Source organism: Pezoporus occidentalis, unplaced genomic scaffold (assembly GCF_034315485.1).
Source record: "Pezoporus occidentalis ecotype Australia unplaced genomic scaffold, CSIRO_AGI_Poc_V1 ctg156, whole genome shotgun sequence".
Lineage (NCBI taxonomy): Eukaryota > Metazoa > Chordata > Aves > Psittaciformes > Psittacidae > Pezoporus > Pezoporus occidentalis.
Genome location: NW_026913383.1, coordinates 787,577 through 808,546, shown reverse-complemented (window position 1 = coordinate 808,546; position 20,970 = coordinate 787,577).

The following is a 20,970-nucleotide window of genomic DNA, read 5'->3' as shown; positions in this document are numbered from 1 at the left end:
GCGGGGGGGATTGGGGAAGCAGTTCTTTTACTTCCACATACACTGTCAGGGAAAGAATTCTAAATATTCCTTCATGTAAATTCAGAGAACTAAAATGCAAGAAACCTCCAGCTTCTATCTATCTCAATATCTAATATCCCATTATCATATCCAGGTAACTGAGAGACTCCACAACTGGAACTGAAAATCCAGGTTGACCCCTAAGAATTAACACACAGAATCACAGAATATTTGGGTTGGAAGAAATTAATAGAAAATCTAATTCCAACCCTGCTGCCACAGGCAGGGACACCTTCCACTAGATCAGGTTTCTCAAAGCCCCATCCAACCTGGTCTTAAGCACTGCCAGAGACGGGGCAGCCACAGTTTCTCAGGACAACATGTGCCAGCACCTTACCACCCTCACAGGGTGGAACTTCTTCCTTCTATCTAATCTATCAGCTTGAGGCCATTCACCCTTTTGCCCCTACAGGCCCTTATCAAAAGCCCTTCTCCAGCTTTTTTGTCAGCCCCTTTAGGCACTGGAAGCTGCTCTAAGGTCTCCCTGGAGCTTTTTCTTCTCCTGGCTGAACAAGCCCAGCTCTCTCAGCTTGCCTCCATAGCAGAGTTGCCCTCTGATTGTTACGTCAAGATGAATGTGCTGATGGCTGACCTTGTGATTAAAATCAACAGGAATGAGATTTATGCATCCATCAGGACACACAAGTTTCTGACTTGTAAATTAATATCTCAGAAAGTATACACTTCTTAGGATTACAGGGAAGGAAAAGACCACTGAATTTCAGTCCAGTTCCCAGCCATGACAAGAACTGCATAATTTAATGCTTTTTATAAGGCAATCAGCCTCCTTCCTAAGAGTGCTTATGATTTCACTTTGATTGAAAAACCATTGTAGAATCTCACTGCTTAACAATTAGGAACCTTCTTTTAATTCAGAGCTTGATTTTATTCATAGCCAGCTTACACCCATTGGTTCTTGTGCCAATATTGTCCTTTAGTTTAAATAGCTCTTCTCCATCCCTGGTGTTTACCTCCCACGTGAATTTAATTTCATTCAATTACATTTCTTAGGACTGTTTTAAAATGAGAGGACACACTTTATAAAACCATCAATGGCACACTCCATAAGGAGAAAAATTAACTTCTTTAGCAATTACATATTGTCCTGGGTTCAGCAGTAGCAGTCATTTTTCCCCTTCTTGGTAGCTGGTGCAGTGCAGTGTTTTGACTTTCAGCTCGGGAACAGAGCTGATAACAAGCGATGTTTTGGTTTGGCCAAGGACTTTGTGAGCCTCATGCTCTGCCAGGGAGGAGGGGGAGCCAGGAGGAAGCAGAGACAGGACACCTGACCCAAGTTAGCCAAAGAGGTATTCCATACCACAGCACGTCATGCCCAGGATGTAACGGGGAGTTAGCCGGAAGGGCTGGGAGACTGCAGAGTTGGAGGAGGTATCGGTCAGAGCTTGGTCGGGCTGGGGGGGCGAGTTATCGGTTGGCTGGTGGTGAGATGATGTATTCCCTTCCCTTGTTATTTCCTTTATCATTATTATCATTGGTGGTAGCAGTAGTGATTTGTGTTATACCTTAGTTACTAAACTGTTCTTATCTCAACCCGTGGGAGTTGCATTCTTTTTGATTCTCCTCTCCGTCCCTCTGAGAGCAGGGGGAGGGCAAGAAAAGGGGGGGAAGTGAGCAAACGACTTACCTGACTGGGTTTAAACCACGACAGTTCTTTTTGGCGCCCAACGTGGGGCACGAAGGGTTGAGATAACGACAAATTTGACTGGATTAATAGTCACTCGTCACAATGCTGATTTATTGGCTCTCAGAGTTGTTTCGCTTGATCTCACAGCTTCAGAATGTTGTAACTTACGTAGAGCCGGTATTTGCTGTGTTAGTGTTTATCAAGTATGGGGCCTGGGCTAAGGTTCTTGTCTCACTGTGCTTTATGGCAATGGCTTGTAATACGGGCGGGCTCCAGCAGCAGGGCGGGACGGACGTGGCCGTGGACTTGTACCTGGCCGTCCGGCTGCTCTTCACCGGCCTGGCCCTCACCCTACTCTCCATCTTCGTGAGGCTGCGGGGAGCCGAGGGGGAGCGGCCCCGGGAGCCGGCGGCAGCCGAACCGGCCCGGGAGAGCGGCCCCGGGGACCAAGCGGCGGCGGGAGCGGGGCCGGAGGCCGCGAGGGGACGGCTGCCGGTGGAGGAGGTCGGGGCGGTCGAGGAGCGGAAGGAGGCGGCTGCCGAGCAGCGGGAGAAGGCGGCGGAGGAGCCGAGCCCCGCGGAAGAGCCGAGCCCCGCGGAGGAGCCGAGCCCCGCGGCCGAGCCCAGCCCCGCGACGGCCGAGAGCGTTTCCCGGAAGCCGCCCGCCGAGCCCCAGGAGGATGCAGGAGACCACGCAGCATTTCCCAGCAAGGCAGAGGAGGAAGAGCTGGACTCAGGAAAAGAGAAGCTGGCGGTGGGAGAGCCGGCAAGCACAGCAGCTACACCAGCCCCAGTGACAAGTACAGCAGCTACACCAGCCCCAGTGACAAGTACAGCAGCTACACCAGCCCCAGTGACAAGTACAGCAGCTGCACCAGCCCCAGTGACAAGTACAGCAGCATCAACTGAGAGTTCTGAAGGTTTTGAATGGCCTTTGGGTGTCCTTGGGACCTGCCTGCTGATTGTGATGGGGATCAGCATGTTGGCACACACACAGACTGTGTTCTACCCACAACCATTTTGTCTGATCTCAAAAGTTAAGCAGAGTCAGGTTTGGGCCTTGTCTGGGGTTAGACAACGATATAGGGTGACCAAGAGATTTTCCCCAAAGCTGGACAGTCATGAGTGGCAGGGTGTGTGGGACAGTATGGGCAAGTATCTAGTCCACTGGGCCCCTCCAGTGCTTTGGAAGCATTGGAGATGGAAGGCAGCTGTATGGAGTCCCCAGCAACAAGCTGCAGAAACTGCTTAAGGGGACAGTGAATTATTTTGAGCCTGGCGGGCCCATGGCACTTCAGGCCATCGAAGCAGAGATGCAACACAGAGATGGACTCATGATCAAGGGGTGGACTTAGCAATGGACACTATTGCCCAAGTTATTCACGAGTGTGAACACTGCACACAGTCTCTCCTGCTCTGGAAGACTGTTACAAGAGATGGAGCCTGGCATCATGGACCAGATGGACTCAGCAGCTTTATAGGGACTGGTCCATGCACTAAGATAAGAGTGCACTGAGATAAGAGTGATGGTATATTGAAAATGTGGGATCTGAGCATGACGTGAATGGTATGGAATAAGGGGTGGATAATGTCCTGGGTTCAGCAGTAGCAGTCATTTTTCCCCTTCTTGGTAGCTGGTGCAGTGCAGTGTTTTGACTTTCAGCTCGGGAACAGAGCTGATAACAAGCGATGTTTTGGTTTGGCCAAGGACTTTGTGAGCCTCATGCTCTGCCAGGGAGGAGGGGGAGCCAGGAGGAAGCAGAGACAGGACACCTGACCCAAGTTAGCCAAAGAGGTATTCCATACCACAGCACGTCATGCCCAGGATGTAACGGGGAGTTAGCCGGAAGGGCTGGGAGACTGCAGAGTTGGAGGAGGTATCGGTCAGAGCTTGGTCGGGCTGGGGGGGCGAGTTATCGGTTGGCTGGTGGTGAGATGATGTATTCCCTTCCCTTGTTATTTCCTTTATCATTATTATCATTGGTGGTAGCAGTAGTGATTTGTGTTATACCTTAGTTACTAAACTGTTCTTATCTCAACCCGTGGGAGTTGCATTCTTTTTGATTCTCCTCTCCGTCCCTCTGAGAGCAGGGGGAGGGCAAGAAAAGGGGGGGAAGTGAGCGAACGACTTACCTGACTGGGTTTAAACCACGACACATATCCATAAAAGTTGAAAAGTGCACAGTAAGGCAGTTATAAGCCCATGGAAAACTTGTATTAGTCCAGGCTGTAAGGGGGAAACAACTGCAAAATAAAGATATTAAAGGTGTAAGATGAGAAGCTTTAGATGCATACCAGAATGAAAAAGAGATCTTATAAAACATTACTCTTATTCTTCAGCACCTTTGCAGAAGGACTTTTACTCAGTTTAAAAATTCCTTTAATGCTTATTTCCCTTGCCATTCTGCAAAAGGGGGGGGGGGGGGGGGTGGCGGGAAAGAAGGAGGAACCAACAACAAAACATAACAAACCTTACAAAGCAGTACAATAAGATACTCAAGGGCCATGGAAAGAAGTGCAGTGTTTTGTATGGTTTTAAAAGCTTAAGGAGGCTTTTTAACTTCCACTATGAAAATTTTAATGCCACTTTGGTTCATCTTGATAGTTCCTATAAAGGTCAAGCTAGAATCATAGAATCATAGAATCGTTAGGGTTGGAAAGGACCTTAAGATCATTTAGTTCCAACCCCCTGCTGTGGGCAGGGACACCTTACGCTAAATCATATCACCCAAGGCTTCGTCCAACCTGGCCTTGAACACTGCCAGGGATGGAGCATGCACAACCTCCCTGGGCAACCTATTCCAGTGCCTCACCACCCTAACAGGAAAGAATTTCCTCCTTATATCCAACCTAAACTTCCCCTGTTTAAGTTTTAACCAGCTACCCCTTGTCCTGTCACTACAGTCTCTAATAAACAGTCCATCCCCAGCATCCCTATAGGCCCCCTTCAGATACTGGAAGGCTGCTAGGAGGTCTCCACGCAGCCTTCTCTTCTCCAGGCTGAACAGCCCCAACTTTCTCAGCCTCTCTTCATATGGGAGGTGCTCCAGTCCCCTGATCATCCTCGTGGCCTTTCTCTGGACTTGTTCCAACAGTTCCATGTCCTTTTTATGTTGAGGACACCAGAACTGCACACAATATTCCAGGTGAGGTCTCACAAGAGCAGAGTAGAGGGGCAGGATCACCTCCTTCGACCTGCTGGTCACGCTCCTTTTGATGCAGCCCAGGATACGGTTGGCTTTCTGGGCTGCGAGCACACACTGAGGCGAAGTCATGTTCATTTTCTCATCGACCAACACCCCCAAGTCCTTCTCCGCAGGGCTGCTCTGAATCTCTTCTCTGCCCAACTTGTAGCTGTGCCTGGGATTGCTCTGACCCAGGTGTCGGACCTTCCACTTGGCATGGTTAAAGTGCTTTTTGATCAACTCAAGACCATGGCAAAACCAAATAATCTTTTTATGAAAGAACTATTTTAGGTAGCAATTAGATAGATTCTTGCTTAGAGATTCATATGATGTGCTACTTTATGGAAGGAAACAAGTATTTACAGCAGTATTTCAGAATCATACACTGTTTAATTTCTGGAAATTTTATGTCAGTAAGCCCAGACCTTTCAGGTAGTGTCATATATTGTTTTAGACTAACTGAGAAAAAATAACAGGCAGTTTTTTTGTATTCATAGAATCATAGAATAGTTAGGGTTGGAAAGGACATTTAGATCATCTAGTTCCAACCCCCCTGCCATGGGCAGGGACACCTCACACTAAACCATGTCACCCAAGGCTTCGTCCAACCTGGCCTTGAACACTGCCAGAGATGGACCATTCACAATTTCCCTTGGCAACCTATTCCAGTGCCTCACTACCCTAACAGGAAAGAATTTCCTCCTTATATCCAATGTAAACTTCCCCTGTTAAAGTTTTAACCCGTTACCCCTTGTCCTATCACTACAGTCTCTAATAAACAGTCCATCCCCAGCATCCCTATAGGCCCCCTTCAGACATCCCCAGCATCCCTATAGGCCCCCTTCAGATACTGGAAGGCTGCTAGGAGGTCTCCACGCAGCCTTCTCTTCTCCAGGCTGAACAGCCCCAACTTCCTCAGCCCGTCTTGATACGGGAGGTGCTCCAGTGCCCTGGTCATCCTCGTGGCCTTTCTCTGGACTTGTTCCAACAGTTCCATGTCCTTTTTATGTTGAGGACACCAGAACTGCACACAATACTCCAGGTGAGGTCTCACAAGAGCAGAGTAGAGGGGCAGGATCACCTCCTTCGACCTGCTGGTCACTCTCCATTCTGTTCCTACGATATGATATATGAGAACAGGAGTAAATTCAAACAAAATTTTCATACTAATAATCTGAAGTAAATGCCTATTATTAATTTGAAGCCATCAATTTATACTTGTTCAGAGGCAGAAAATACTACTAACTCCAGACAGATGAATTGCAAAGAAAAGCCAAATATTTCTACTTCACTATACTTACCAAGAGAGTTACCTACTCCTCATGTATTAGGAGCACACAGATCAATGGACAACCAAGAAGCTGCCCTACCATTTCCGTATGGTGAAAACTCAGCTGTCTCCTAAACTTTCTTCCTGTTTAGTGAAGTAAACCAGTATCTCCCGCTCACATCTCTAGTGTGATCTTCTTCAGTATATCCGAGATTGTCCACTAAAGTAGTCTAAAATCAGTCCTTGGATTGTTTCTTGATTTTTCCTATCTGATCAAAAAAGCATGTGGCAAATAATGTTTCACATAACACTAGAACTGAAGTCACAGGTATCATTGATGCAGATAAGCAGGTAACAAATAGGATAGTATTGCTTCCACAAAAATCACTGACACAGTTAAAATGCTGTCATGTATCACTATGATAAAGGACTTCTTCACTCATACCAAAAGATACAGTGCACTGTCATTCTATTTCTAAACATTAGAGTTATAAAAACATCTACTCACTGCATGGTGAAGTCTTAGTTGCTGATTTTTATTTTGTGAATTTTCCAGCACAATTTCAATAATCACTGCTAGGAAAAAAAAACCAAGAGATTCTCTTTCTTGTTAGACCATGAAACTTTAGTGGCTCAGAGTGTTCAATGCATGTTCTAAACTGTTCTCAGTTCTAAAATGTGGAAATCCGTGGTTTAGCAAAGAAATAATATAGTAATGAATAATTCCATCTAGACAGTGTATAGTAGTGGGCAAAATATATATAAAAAACTTCCAAGTCAGTTACAGGTTACTACTGCCTTGTAAGGACTTTAACATCAAAATAATTCAACTTTGTGCCTATGCAGAGAGGATTATAAAAATATGCTTTACTAAGTCATTATTAAAAGACTAACTATTCTTCTGTCTATATTAGAAATCCAGACCATACAGATTGGATACCTACAGGATCCAGGTTAGAATCATAGAATCGTTAGGGTTGAAAAGGACCTTAAGATCATCTAGTTCCAATCCCCCTGCCGTGGGCAGGGACACCTTACGCTAAATCATATCACCCAAGGCCTCGTCCAACCTGATCTTGAATGGTTCAAACTCATTCTACTGAAGTTTGAGCATGAGAGTGTGATTTTGCCCGTATCTTATATTTTCACATGAAAAGAAAATTTCTGCTTGCATAGTCATATTAGCAGAAACTGTGCAAGCAAAGAAACAACTGTCCTTTTTTGATTTTGGCCATAATCATTCTTCTAGCCACTCACTGATACTTGTTTTTCTTAATAAAGCAAACAAAACTCTGCTGCATTGCCTTGTATTTTAATACATCATGGTAAAGACACTGCTGGCCACTTTAAGCTAAGTAGCTAGAAACACTGATTTCAGGTATCTCTTCAATCCTTCCATAAATCACATGCTGTGTAACATAAAGCAGCTGCACCCAGTCAGTTCACATGCTAGCAGACCACGAACAAACACCAGAGGACTTGCTCACAGGAAACCAACAAAAAAGCAACCACCTGCTATCTTCTTTTGCTACTTAAAAAAGTGTTCGCCTACCCAGAAAGAAAAGGCCCTCCTTGTCACTTAAAAAACAACTTACTCTGCACTACTATATTTCTAAAACCTCTGCACACTATTTTGTTTTTTTCTTCCCCTTACAGTTAGGGGTGGGGGGAAGAACAGGGAAAGAAAAGCAAGTAAAACATTGGTAATTTGTTTAGGTAGTGATGCAGGCTGTTCTCCAATCAAATTTTGTTTCCCAAAGGAAGATATCAGTTTTAAATTACACAGCAAGCAGGCAAGAAAAAGGAAGCAAACAATCAAAACCTTCCCAGGAGGAGTAAGAATAAGGCGAGAACTCCAGAGATCCTATTTAATAAACAAACACCTTCATTTCTGTAAGTTAATTTCACCACAGGAAATAAGTTTAGTTTTAATTATATTGCCTTACGTCATGTTTTATAAAAGGTACATGAGGCTCATTGACTTTCTCTTATTAAAGGCTTTACAAGCTGAAGAGATATTGCATGTATATTAAGTCTCAGCAGAGCCTTAGCAGACTGCAGTGATGTAAGATGCAATATTTTTATTGTTATCCCACACCTGTGACAAGTGCTGAGATTAAAAACAAGATGTTGCTGCAGTTGAGTTTTTTCCCTCCCCAAAAAAATCCCAGCAATTACACATAAAAAAATATTAAAGATACCTATATATACAATAACAGCATATACTATGAATTCAAAGCCTTTCCTCACACAGATATGGGAGACGCACAGCTTTTCAGAAACCCAGAAACCTATGACGTTACATAGGAATCAAAATAAAATCTTTAAAAAATAATTTCCAAAGAGAAACTCCAGAGGAAAACAAATTTTGCTTCCAAAGTTTAGACACACTAAGTGAGCCAAATGCTAAGAGTTGCTTCACATCGCTTTTTTGACCTTCTGGCAACACTTTCACATGTGCATCAATTCGGTGAATACAGCCAGCTACAGGAATCTCTGGGAGTTCTATTCTGATTGCCTTAGGAGGCAAAAATATAAACTTCAATATCACTGCCTTTTTGTTACTGTAGGCAAAGCAGAGTTATGATACTACCATGCATGATGTGCATCACCATCAGTAGTTGCTTTTTTTATCCTCCCAAGTCTCAGAAGCTTTTACTTAAGACAGCACTTCCCATCCTGATACTTCTGGTTGATATCAAATGTTTGGCAGGACTGGCAGATATTTCTAGATGCCTTCTGCAACCAACAGGTAGTTTGTTCTGCAGTCTGCTGAGGAAAAAATTTCAATGCTGTCTAGGATTTTCACCTCAGTTCCAATTATCAAGATTCACAGTGTCTATGGAACAAGCTACAAAAACTAACAAAAAAAAAAAAAAAAACAAAAACAACCACAAAAAAGAAAAACAAACCACACACAAAAAAAAGGTTTCCCAAAATCTCTGGCAAACATTACCCAACACATCGGCTCATCCATCTCTAACTCCCATGTGCAAAGTTTGCCACTGAAAATTAAATAGATAAATAAAATATTTCTTCACCAAACTGCCTGACAATCATTCTTCAAGCTATTTGCCCTTCATACAATTCAGGGCATCATGGCTTTGATTCAATTTTTAATAGAAAAACATTAAAAATTCCCTTTAAATGCTCTTCCTCATATTCATGAATAATCAACAAGTACTTCTGGTGCCTGAACTACAACAGGCAAGGCAAAGTTTTAAGAGATCTTGGCATCCTCATAAGATTAGGATGAGCTAATATGTAATTACCAATAATTTTATATATCCAAAGCTTCAAAGGATGTCTTCTTTTATTAGTAGCAGATGGAAGAAATAAAGGCAGCCAGACATTCATTAGAACCACTCTTTCACTCTGTAAAAGAGGAAATTCCAAGGTACATTTTTGGAATTCAGAACGCTACAGCATTGTCACACCTTTGAGATTTTCAAAACCCTATACTCCTTGTGCTAAACCAGTTATCTTTTATGGTGTTGCCCTAAAGAAGCACAAAGTCAACCAAGAAAAGCAAACAGGAAGAGTTAGAGTTGTCCAAACACAGTGAATTTTGAATCCACAATTGAGAACTTAGAACATTCAGACTTGCTGTGTGTATTGTAACATTAATTCACTTTGACTAATTTAAAGGATTTAGAGGTTTCTAAAGAGCACACGGAACAGGCCAGCTGCAGGTTGTACAGGTGTCCTACTCCAGGTTGCATCAAGCAGCAAGAGCTGTTTTTCAACCTTTCCAGCAATTATTCTGTATCTATATTCCTCTTAATTCAGAGAGCAGCAGTCACTAACTCTTTCCAATCCTATCATATATACTTCTCCATGTATTAAAAGGCCTCAACAATTAAATAACAAACAAAAAAACACACAGAAAGCAGAAAAAAAACCCACAACACACACACTCCTCTAGGAGTACTGTTAGAGTAAGACATACCTGCATACACAGCATAAAGCAGTTAGACAATACCATGCCTGAAAATTTCTATTATTTTACTAGTACAGATGACTGGAAGAGGAAGAAAAAATAATAATTGTGTTACTAGAGAACTGAGCATTAACTAGAAATCAGTCAGCACCTACACTTGTCCTGAGCTCTCAAAACTGACAGTCTTTTTTTACACACTTTACAACACCTGCCCATAAATGCTTTTATCCTATACTTTAAAACTTGATTGCAAAAGATTATATGAACTGATACCCAGCTAAAAATGCTCACAAAAATTTTGCATAGCTTAAGGCAGGAGACTGCACATAAACAATGCAAAACACTGTTTTGTGTTTGAGGAATAAGTTGTATGGGAAGGCTTACGAGGGACAATATTTTATTTTACCAGGGCAGGACCGCCATAAAGAAAAATGGAAGAGCTCTAAGCTGAAGCTGGCTTTTTATCTTACCTGCTTACTGCTGCTGAAGTGGGTAACAACACATAATTAAGATTCAGGTTCCATACATCCCTGTATCCTTACAAACAAGTTGTCCAGTCCTATTACGCTTTATTCGTCTTCACATGTGCATGAAGACAAATTCTTTACACCCATCTTTCTTACACTGCCCCTTCAGATATCTGCACACATTGATGAGATTCCCTCTGAGCTTTCCCCAGGCTAAAACAGCCCAGCTCTCTCAGCATCTCCTTACAGGACAGATGCTTCAGTCCTTTAATCATCAGTGACCTTTTGCTACTCTCTCTCCAGTAATTCCATCTGTTTCATACTGGGAAGTTCAAAACTGGGCACAGCACTCTAGGTGTGGCCTTACCAGTACTAAATAGAGAAGAAGGACCACCTCTCTCAACCTGTTAGCAATATTTCTCCTAAGGCAGCCCAGGATCCTATTAGTCTCCTTGGCCACAAGGAAACACTGCTGGCTCATGTTCAATTTGAGGTTCAACCGGGACCCCTCTCTAGTTTTGCAGTCACACAGGCAGAGCTGTGACTGCTCCCTGCAGCAGTCACACACTATTATCACCCTCTGTTTCCTCCTGATGGTCTTGTATGGTGCAGTGTCAGCTGGTCCAGATGCTTTACTTGGAAAGCTTACCCAGCTCCTGATCAGCTTTGAGGGTAGTAAACTTGTCCCATAGTTGCAAACCTTCATGTGGAGCTGGAGTCACCAGTTTCCACCTTTAACCTTCTCCAGAGCTTGCACTTACTGTTCTAAGGACAGACTCTGCAGGCTTTACTGCAGTCAGGCCCTGGGGTTCTTGAAGTTGTCACATCTCAGAAGATCCTATCTCTCTTACCCTCTCTGTTGCTATGCAGTCTGCTGACTTCCTCCTTCAACTTCTCCACCTGGCAATATAGCTCTCCAACGCTACCTGCAGGACCGAGGACCATTTCTCCTGGCCTCAGGCAGTTCCTGCAGCATGGGACATGGGGGACTGCACTGACCATCTGAAGCTGTGTCTGGGTCAAAGCCCCTGCCCTGGCATGTTGCCCAGCAAGTGTTGGAGCAGCTATTGCCTGACTTTTATACAGGTCTCTCCCTAGCAATAGCTGAAAGGCTGCTTGACCCTCCATAATCAGGGGCAGTTGCAACAAAGGCTGCTGGCACTCTTGGGTCAAGAGTGAGCTTGTTAGGCAGTCCTCAGGCTTCCTCAGGATACCTCTGTGGCTCCCGTTACCTTGTGCCCTTGTACTTACCTGGCAGCAGCAGGTACCACTCTAGTACTAATGCCAAAAAATACAGAAACTTCATTGCCCATTTATTCTGTTGCTTGTCTGTTTGGAACAAAAAAAATAAAAAGGTTTTGGCAGTGCAGTTTAAGAGCATTATTTTCTGCTCTATACAGGGAGCCATGCCCTAGATAAACTGCTTTTCTTCCTTTAAACAGTGTGCTTTCACACCATAGGGCATTCCATGATTTTAGGAATTATTATTATTGCAAGAAACAAGACCACACATCATCTGGGGTGTAATAGTAACGTGCAACTCTGTAAAAGCAAACTGAAGCTGAAAAAGTAGTAGGTGTTTCCAAAATAATAAGACTTATTTATGTCCCCCGAAACAGAGGAAAAACCATCAGTGGAAAGATTACCAGATCTGACACTTGATCACAAAACTGCAAATGCATTTTGTTAAACAACGTTCAGCTACTTATGAGAAAGAGACAGGCCTATCTCACCTCCAGAGGTAAGCATATGCCAATTTTATACCATATTCAAATCAATTTTGAGGTTGAACACATCAGTATTCTTTATGTTCAATTAGTAATGCTCTCTATTCACTTGATTTGTGAATTACAAAATAAATCAGTTTTCACTAGTATTATCAGTCCTCCTAGGATGATGTAAACTAGTCAAAATGTAAGTACTACTGCCATAATGTGAAATCCATGTAAAGGAATACAAGTGGGTTTGTTATCTGAAAAGGAAAAAGACAAGTACTTAGGATTTCCTTCACTTTCCTTCATTACTTGGCAGAATTATAAAGTAAAGTAAAACAAGCAGGGGGATTGGACTAGATGATCTTTCGAGGTCCCTTCCAATCTCTAGCATACTGTGATACTGTGTGTGTGTGAAGTGGCTAGCAAAATAATGGTACTCCACAGTCTTCATAGCAAACAACACTATCGACAGGAGCCGCAGGAATTTCATAGCAAACAACTACAATCCACTGGAATAGCAAGAATTTGAACAGGGTTTTTGTCAGACCAGAATATTGTGCACTGGCTAGCAAGCATTTGGAAAGATCCTAAAAATTCATTCTTACTGTCCACAGAATTTGCTATTGAAGGCTTCAAAGACACTTATGGAAACCTACCTGGATGAACAGGAGAATATACGTAACCCAAAGTGCTAGGAGGCCTGGGACAGAGCAGCTGGGCTTGGACTAGATGCTGAGACTTAGTTCAATGTTTATATATGCTTTCAATATTCAAATTCAGTTCCACAGAGACACAACTTGGCTTTCTCCAAGGTAAGCAGTCTGAAATCCATCTTACTTCTGTCCATACTTCCATTTCATATTGAATGTATGTTGCAAGAGAGACACTGTGATGTGCTCCATTTCTTTCATCACTTCCCTGTTCTACTGTAGTTCAACAACATGCGTAAGTCTACAGTTCTCGTTAGAGCATGGCCTAGAGAAGACAGATGGCAAGCCAAATTGTATTTTTACTTCAGCAGCCAAAGCACTGGACATCTTCTAAACTTTTCTTTCTAACAGGATACTCAAAGTCATCACAGAACACTTATAGGCATGTTACCAGGATCAGCTAATAGCTGTATGCCGTAACTAACATGACTAACACATCAATCACTGAATGGCTTGGTTTGGAAGGGACCTTAAAGCCCATCCAGTTCCAACCCTCCCATGGGCAGGGACACCTTCCACTGGACCAGGTTGCTCCCAGCCCCACCGAACCTGGCCCTTAACACTGCCAGGGATGGGGCAACCACAACTTCTCTGGACAACCTGTTCCAGAACCTCACCACCCTCACACTGAAGAATTTCTTCCTTGTACCTAAACTAAGTCTACCCCCCTCCAGTTTAAAGCTCAGCTAACATACACACAAAGCAGGCTTAATTTACATAGTATTCACATGTCTTCCTAATGTAGACTGGGAAATCAGGCACTTAACTCACAAATGCAAAAAAGTAGGAAACTAGAATTACATGGTTTTACTATACATGGCTTTATGACTTTCTCATACACAGCACAACAGAGCATACATTTTCCACTTATACCACTATACTCCTGCATGTAGCCTAAAGCAACACAAGAATAATAACTTCAAATTACAGCATTTTTATGATATTAAATTAGGTTTTTATCACTTTAAATGTATAAAACCTGAAAATGGTATAGCATGTGACTTTCTGCCAGCAGAGCAAAATTTTCAGATTATATTAACATTTAGTATTTCCATTTTCCAATAATGGCTGTCAGCACAAGAGGAATGTTCATATTTCTAAGCTCCTGAATGCCATAATAATCATGCTAGTAATAGCAGAATTTACATTTTAGAGTTAGTAAAAATAAAGGGGTGGAGAAGCAAAGCTTCACAGAAAGTAAAAACCTCTCAACAGTTGGAGAATACCACTTCCAGTACTCAGTTGTGTCTTAAAAGCATCACAGACAGCTAATTTCACATTATCTCCCTATAAGCATGGTTAGGCACTGGCAGCCAAAGTAATACAATTCTTGTCTTCCTATCCTCTCATACTCCACATAAGCGCTTTTATCATGCAACCGTTAAGTATCCATTGAGAAAGATTAGCCAAAAAACAAAGGAAAAAAGGTAAGCAATTTTCAAGAAAATCAGCTCTTCAAATCAATCTACAAGCAGACAACCCAAATACTTCTGCTTTCACTACTGAAATTGCTTTTCATGTAAAGGAGACAGCTATTGCTGTTACAGAACTAAAACTCGCTCTGAAATTAAATATGTAGAAGGCATCAAGCTGATCCTGTTCTCAGGTTAAAATTCTAAACCAAGACTCCTACTTGCAAGAAAGTAGCCTGCATATAAAAAAGAAAGTAATATGCTTATATAAAATATAGCATACATGAAGTTTTATTGTTTTAATTTTTCACACTTTTAGCATATTACTCTACATATTTTTAAACCATTATTCTGTTCCTAAAATGAGTTTTGTTAGTATCAGACTGTCCAATAGGGTCTAATTTTACTTTGCATGAAGAATAGGTACAATACGCAAGATGGATCTCAGATGTCTTCTCATTAGACTAGCCAAACATTTGCTCAAAAAAGGTTTTAAAACATGTTGCATTTATATCCTGCAAGCTAGTTCTCAGAAATATTTTTGGACAGATTCTGGTAATACTTCACTATCACAGAGAGCTACTATTTGTTAGGAGGGTGATAATTTCCATTGAGTCATAAGTTCTTGCACATCCCGATTTTATAGTATTTTGTAGCTGCCAGATCTGAGGAAATTTTAATTTCTGTGAGAAATTTTTATGATTGACAGTACACAAAAACTGTAGGTCTGTGCTCTCTATTTAGTCGTATCTGTCCAGTATCACAGGTCATAAACTGTTTTCTCACATTTTGAAAGCTATTATGTGACTAATATCTGTATTTTCCATAAAGCATTCTGTCATCAGATTCTGCTCTGCTGATGTCAATGGCTAATATCCCACTCTTTGCCTTCATTCTTTCCTTTGTTTTTTGACAATTTATACATTCATTCAAAAAAGAAGAGAGTCCATGCAAAAATACAATATTCAGCAAGTATGTCTTACTGCACACTATTACAGTTCTAACATTAGCTGATGTCTAACCCCTCTTCATACAATCCTAACATAGTAGGCAAGAAAAAGCAGAGAACATAAAAAGGCAGAAGTATACATTGGCAGTTAGCTATGTAGTATCTTTGCTAGGTGTTTGCATTCTCCCCTACACCTCTGCTCTTGAGCTCTAAGAACTAGTACTAGATGGAGATACTGGAGATCATGACAGGGGACTAACTATTTTCTTACACATAACACATTCATCATCAACATACATGAGGCTAAAATGGTACCAGAAACGAATACCACGAATGCTTTTGCATATGTCGCAGTTTAAGTCCAGCCAGTCTCTCTCTCACTTCCCCCCTTCCTCCCCGCCACCTCTCCCAGAGGGATGGGGAGGAGAATCGAAAGAATGTAACTCCCACAGGTTAAGATAAGAACACTCCAGTAACACAAGGTGTAACACAAAACCACTACTGCTACCACCAACAGTAATAATGATAAGGGAAATAACCAGGGAAGAGAATACAGCCGCTCACCACCTGCCAACCGATACCCAGCCCAACCTAGCAGTGATCTAGCCCTTCTGGGTAACTGCCCCCAGTTCTACATCCTGGGCATGACATGCTGTGGCATGGAATACCTCTTTGGCTAGTTTGGGTCAGGCGTCCTGTCTCTGCTTCCTCCCGGCTTTCCCTCCTCTCTGGAACAGCATGAGACTCAAAGTCCTTGGTCAGACTAAACATTACTTAGCAACAACTAAAAACATCAGTGTCATGAGCACTGCTCTCAGGCTGAAAGTCAAAAACACAGCACTGCACCAGCTACCAAGAAGGAGAAAAATGACTGCTACTGCTGAACCTAGGACAGCATAGTATATGTTTGCAGATAAATAGCCTCTGGACCAGCTACCAGCGTTAAGCCATGCGTGCGCACATACACCCACACAGAGAAAATAAACCATAAATCTGAAACATTAACATCTTAGTGGCAACAGAAGATGATGTGCCACTGGAAAAGACACAACTGTAAGTATCTTTCTCAAAATTACTTTCATCATCCCCTCAAATGCCCTGAGCCAAATTCCATAACTCTTCCCAATCCTAAACAAACAGCTACAAGACGAAAAACAACAGTGCCAAATATTCAGTAGTTCTGGCAAAATAAAAATAATGACAGAACCAGTTGCATTTCATCACTGTGTTATTTTACAAGTTTGTAAAAGCAAAATCCTACAGATGCATCATTAAATTATGGGAGGTTTTGGAACCCTGAACAATGTTGGCAAGGAACAAACAAAGTAATTTAATTATAGCAATATTAATTTCAAAATAGTTTCCAGCATCTGCATTTCTAAGAGGCAATCTGAATGTCTGAGGTATCAGCAGCCAAATAGTTATCAATATTAATCACTTCTCCATCACTGTTTTCCAATAACTTCCACATCCCACTAGATGTACATTCCATTCGTACATCCCAAGAGAAATGAAGGACATGTTTTTCTAAAATTTATGACTGCTTATTTAGCCAACTTATGTTCCAGATGGAAATCTACAGTATGATTCTTCTGGCTGATGCTAAATGAGAGAGTGGAACAGTCAGTAGTACACTCAGTTAGGGTTAAAGAGTCTTGTCTTCTGTCTTAGGTCAACTAATGGTTTAATCTGTAGCAGGAGGATATTTACCTCTCCTGTGATTTCATCTCCTGTCTTTGAAAAGGGAAAATATTTACACAATCCATTGAACTGCTCTTTGAAACAAAATTTAACCACCTTACATTTCCATCCAACCTAAGAGAGGAGCTGATTTCCTGAGATGTAACACATCTTCCACGAAAGACACCCATTTCAACTTGCAAAACGTCACAGTGATGTGCAACAGCCAGGGATCCAATGCTCATAGCAATTCCGTGCTGTAGAAACAGTACCTCTTGTGTGACTTGGGAGAAAAAAAGAAAGGTGGGACAGGGGGAAGGCTACATCAGGCTGAAAGAAATGTAAGTATATTGTTTATTCCCACAAAAAAGAACACCCCACACACAGACCCAAATCAACACCCCCCCACCTGTCAATAGAAAACAGGTCAATAAGAAATGCCTGATCAATTCTGGTATTTGATTCCTCTATAAAATACTTTATATCTATTGATGAGAACAATAATTAGTGCTTTAGTAAGATGCTTGAAGAACAGCAAACATCAAACCTGATGCTCTCATGACGGCATCACTGAATGTTGTTTTCCACGCGGCACTGGAAGAATGACGTGTAAACTGAAAAACTGCTCACAAAGATATGCAGGCGTTGTTCTCATGCAAACCACATTATGCATGGCGCAAAAACAGAATATCATTTTAAATGTTTGAGAACATTTAACCAAATTGTTCCTGAATCACTAAATGCTAATTGCTTCCAGAGATTATAGACCTCTTAAAAGAGCACTATCACCCCAAACTATCAGTAGTTGTACAGAGGCTGAAATGTAATGGCAAGTGTCAGCACAAAGGTGAATCTATTTCTGCATTTGTTGCAACGTAAAGCTAATAAATGAATGCTGTGAATTTGGGGGCAGAGAAAGCTGCTGTGTTATCTGACAGATTACCATGTGAAGTAAATGAAACTGTCACACAGAGATGACTGCTAACAGAATCAAACTTAGATTTAAAATGAGCCCTGGAAATATCTCTTAGAAAAGCTTCAACAACGAAGAATTCACTGACTTTCCAGAGGGCAGGAGGTCGTCTATTACACCAAATCAATCAGCTGTGCCCCTCCACTGAAATACAAGAAACGAAGAGCTAAAAGTGACTGAAGTAAAAAGAAGTTCTTAAAAGAAAGAGTGATACTCTATAACTAGGGTCATGGGTCACAGCATTTAAAGATAGCAGAAGCACTATTTCAATGAGTGCAAGACATGGTCCAGAGTGATCCATTTCTTTCAGAAGATCAGACCACTCTTGCATGCTGAAAAAAGAACCCAGACATAATGCCCTTGTTTAATGCTACAGTAGGAAAAGTTCTAGTAACTCTATCAAACTACAACTAAACCCAGCAATAGCTGAAAATAGTATATAACAACTAGCCTTCCTTGTTTACCAGAAGCAACAGTCATTTGTTTTAAAGAAAAGGTTTTGAGCTATATATAGGCAAGAAATAGCACCGCAAGATTCTAAAATCTGAGCTTGATGGAAGGCTTTCCCCAATTTCTGACTAAAAGGGATAATGAATAACTACAACCAACCATTATATACCAGATTACCACCATACATGCCACCAAAATCCCTGCTTTATCAACTTTGTTGCATATGAGGGATTTGAGGTTTGCTATAAGGCTACAACATATTTGGGATCAGCCTCTAGCAAGAGAAATGGAGCAAGAGGCCTCCCCACCACTGCTAGTCACTACAGTCCACCTGGGCTTTGAAAGAGCTAGCTACATTCTTCACCTGACTTGGAAAAGTAGGCCACTCATACTGGAATGCACTGGAACCAGTTACCAGTTTATTATAAAAGCCATGTGTACACAAGAACACAACTATGCATATATTTCTTCCCTGTACAACAGAAGCATTTTAGTAAAACTCTCCAGAATCTATTACATTAAGTTCTTTTACTTGTAAGGACAGACTCCTTTTAAATGTTTCCCTCGCTGGCTATTCCCAGAGCAAAGTATATCTCCTTTCAACAAGTTAATTTTTCTAAATTTATCTAGTCCACATTCTTTTCCCCTCCAAGAACCAGTGGGAAGAGGCATTGTTCTGAGCACAGGATGATGAACTGTTGCAGAATTAAAAGGGGAAAAGAAACAAAAATACAACCACATGACTGAACTAATAGTTGTTCAGAATGAATTAAATGACAAAAGACTTTAATCTGTCAGTAAAGTCCAGAAGAAATCATACAGCATCTTGATGCTGGCTGTTTTAAATGAGCATCCTATAATTCCTCCTGTGCCACAGCCTCCACTGCAGTCAACCTGCTTTATGATATCTTTAATTTGTTGGATACAGAAGAACAAAATAGGATGTGGTGGGAAAAGAAGCAGAAACAGTAGGCGTACACTACCCAACAGGAACCAGGCAAGTGCTGTTAACAGCCTTTGCATCATTATGGCAACCTAGTCTAGGTTGTACAAGCTCCCCAGATTGCCTCCCAACAGTTCTAGATATGTAACTAGCAGAGCACAATCTTTCTTTTTTTCTGGCATACAAGGATATTCAACCTATGATTTTACTTCAAATCTTAAAAGCAAAACAGAAAGACCCAACTTAACTGAGAATGTGCAAGAACAGAGGAAATGCTGTTCTCAAAGTTAAATGTTAAATAATATTCCAGCATTTTAAAGCATGACAAAGTGAAATTGTTGTATTTTTCAAATGTGGAAAAATCAAAAGCAGCATTACAAAGAAGCTGAAAATCTGCATATATATGCAGAAGTCTTCACTGTGTAAGTCAGAATTATCTCAGCCATCAGTTTTTTCCTTGATTCAAATAAAACCCCTATATACTTTCAATAAGGTCTAAGTAAAACACATACAACAGTTACAAGTATTTATAAACGCTTTCCCTAACAACAAATTTAGTCAATTACTATGGAATAACCAAAATATCCAAATGATCCAAGTTACGAATACTAAATTCAGAAAGTGAAGCTTTGCATTCAACATTAAAAAACACCCACCACAAAATGAATATAGCACATTGTGTGGTATTAATGGGCAATTTGTCCATTATTTATCTATTAGTTCTAAATATCATTGTTCAATCAGCTATTCAAAACTCATACTGAAATTTTTATGAGAATCCGTTACCATTAGGGAACTATAGAAGTAAATGGGTAAGAGCCCCCTAGGGCCCAATATATTTTTGACAATGGATTTTAAAACATATGCCAAAAATTAATGAGGCAGAAATGGAAACAGATTGGGTAAAGTTCGAAATAGCTTAAAGTGAAAGATATTTATTAATTTTTTTATTTTTTTTTTTTTAGTTTTCTGAAATAAAAAGTCAAGAAAATAAACAGAGGTAACCATACAGTTGTAATGAACTTGCTTCAAAAATGACTGAGGAAATGTATAATCACTGGAATGTCAGAGGCCTGACAAGAACACTGCTGGAAAGTCATACATTTTAATTTAAGATTCTTAGATACCCTGAAAAAAGCAGACATGCTGACTTAAAAAATTGTACCTTCTTCAGTTTCATAACCAATGCATTTCATTTACTTGAGCTACAAGTAATTCATCAAAAAAAAACATAATTTTGACAAAGGACTTTAAGACTGAACTTCCATCAGCTTCATGACATAAAATTTACTCATCCCCAGAAAATTACAATTTCTTACAAGGATGAGTGTGAGAAATTACGTCCACATTACTGGCAATCTTTCTTTTCCTCCACAGGACCTGTTCAGTATGAGCAGATTGCCCCATCAATACAAAAGAGTCTACAGGCATTTGGGAGATCCAAAAAAAATAAAGGATTCTTGAGGTTTCAAGAGACAGACAAGTAGCATCTTATGTATTTTGGACAATGTGTTTCTGAAGTAAACAGGGACATTGACATTCCTGAGAGGTGATAACTGTTGCCTTTTTCCA